This window comes from Balaenoptera physalus (assembly GCF_965194825.1).
Source record: "Balaenoptera physalus genome assembly, chromosome: 7".
NCBI classification, from domain to species: Eukaryota; Metazoa; Chordata; class Mammalia; order Artiodactyla; family Balaenopteridae; genus Balaenoptera; species Balaenoptera physalus.
The window spans coordinates 79318314-79320788 of NC_138886.1; the positions used below are offsets into that span (position 1 = coordinate 79318314).

Consider the following 2475-nt stretch of genomic DNA (forward strand, 5'->3'; position numbering starts at 1 on the left):
ACACATAGGAGTGATCAAATCTTGCAAAAAATATAAAAAGCAAAGCTTAAGCTCATTACTGTATTTATTTTCACATATAAATTTTAATATTTTTTAAAATCAGCAAACATGATTTCTTTGCAAGCATCTCTGAACTGAAGGAGATCTCAATGAAAGAAGGAGGGGAACAGTTAAAACAAAACTAAACCTTCCTTAAAAAAAGGTTGGAGCGTATTTTTCTCTCCCTTGACCTGGGCAGTTCCCAAAGTGTATCAGAAAAACAAAAAGACTAATCCTTGCAAATATTTCTTATGGAAACAGGTAAAATAACAAAACAACCTTCATTGACCTTCTATCTTTAGCATTAAATATGCGTTCATTTTTGTTTTGCTTTTTTCAAAAAAAACAAAACAATAAAAACCTGTTTTTTAACTCTGTAATCATAGAGATGGTTTCAGTGAAGGATGGCTAGTGAAAGTTTTGCTTTCTGATTTTCCGTTTGTATCTTTGTTTTGGAATAAAACCAGAATATCCAATTATTCTTTTAATGTTTTGTCCTATACTGTTGCTATTTAATCATTATTTGTTTAATTTAATTCTTTCTTAAATTATTTCTTAAAAAAACAAAAACCACAGTGAAAATCCCTCCTTGATCCCTCTCCTTGCCACACCTGATCCACCTCAGGTCCAGAGATAACTTTATTTGCAATCATTTTCTCCCAGTAATACACTAAATATTACCCCAGACATTTTACTTTCATTTCAACAGGGACTCAGAACCCATTCTCAATTCCTTGTGACACTACCCAAATTGAGCAATTCCTTTATCACGAGAACCTCATTAATTTTTAAATAAGGTCATTGGAGCAATAAGTGTGTGATTTAAGAGACTCACAGAGAAGCGCATGTTCTTTATATGTAATCTACATAAACTAATAGGAATGCCTTTCCATCATTTAAAAGATACACTACAACATGTGGATTTTATGGTATGTGAATTACATCTCAATAAACCCATTATTTTAGAAGAAAAAAAAAAAGATACACTACAGTCCTAGTTCACATTAACATTTCCTTCCCACCAGCTTTCATTTTCCCACTGAATTCACTGTTGTCCCTTTGATGCCTCTTTCAGATCTTGACCTCCACATCTCTATATTCAGTCCTTTGCCACCCAAATCTCATTCATTCTTTTATTCTCTCTCCCTCTCAATCTCTCTCTCTCTCCATACATACACACACACACACATACACACACACACACACACACACACACAAGTTCATCTCCCACTAAATTCTGACAACCACCCTCCAATTTTTGGAACATAACTCCTGATGACTTTATACCAATATTTTTCTACTCACTTTATTTTTTACTGCTATTTACTTGAATCAAAAGCCATACCCTCACTTTTATGGGTCAGTAGATTAGTATCTACAACAGTAGGCAAGGAAATACATGCAATTTAATGTAGTTAGAAAGAATTTTGATTTGCATATTCAAATTTCATAGGATTGTTACTAGGAGGATTTCATAGGATTATTATTTATTTATTGTAATAAATAAAAATTATGCCTATAAAATACCACAATATATGGGACATACTAAACTCTTAAAAGTGATTCCTAGTACTGCTACTACTGCCACTGCTGCTGCTGCTACTACTACTACCACATATTACAACACTTAAGGGCTCTCCATCACTGGAAATAGAATTATAAAACACACACAAAATTGTTAGGTATATGAAAATGATGACTAATTACATTTTTTTTCTCTAAAAATAAACACAGAAGTTTTGAGACAAAAATATAAGCTTAATCGCTGGTAAATCAGAACTGGAAAAAAACATCTTGGGCTTGCATCAAGTGCATCAATTATTTTTCTACTTGTTTTTGGTCCCTCAGTTGTTTTATGCATTAGTCCCTGGCCACCCACAGGGTAATGGCTAGCTTTTTTTTTTTTTTTTCAACATCTTTATTGGACTATAATTGCTTTACAATAGTGTGTTTCTGCTTTATAACAAAGTGAATCAGTTATACATATACATATGTTCCCATATCTCCCTCCCTCCAACCCTCCCTATCCCACCCCTCTAGGTGGTCACAAAGCACCGAGCTGATCTCCCTGTGCTATGCAGTTGCTTCCCACTAGCTATCTATTTTACATTTGGTAGTGTATATATGTCCATGCCACTCTCTCACTTTGTCACAGCTTACCCTTCCCCCTCCCCATATCCTCAAGTCCATTCTCTAGTAGGTCTGTGTCTTCATTCCCATTTTGCCACTAGGTTCTTTATGCCTTTTTTTTTTTTTTTTCCTTAGATTCCATATATATGTGTTAGCATACTGTATTTATTTTTCTCTTTCTGGCTAGCTTATTTTGCAGAGGCAAAGCTGGCCTGACTCATATCCTCATGCCACAGAAGTAACTGGAGCCGAGGAAAAGAACACACAGGAAGTGTGGCAGGCAGTGAATTTGAAACGACATGAAGG

General features: G+C 34.6%; 1 long non-coding RNA gene across 1 annotated transcript; it reads right to left on the bottom strand.

Annotated features, from left to right (window-relative positions):
- Positions 1–386: 386 nt before the first annotated feature.
- On the bottom strand, positions 387–2023 carry LOC309664694. Its single transcript, XR_014265985.1, has 2 exons — positions 1234–2023; positions 387–1203 (listed from the first exon to the last, which is right to left on the bottom strand). It is a non-coding gene; the product is annotated as an uncharacterized lncRNA (long non-coding RNA).
- Between the last annotated feature and the right edge of the window lie 452 nt (positions 2024–2475).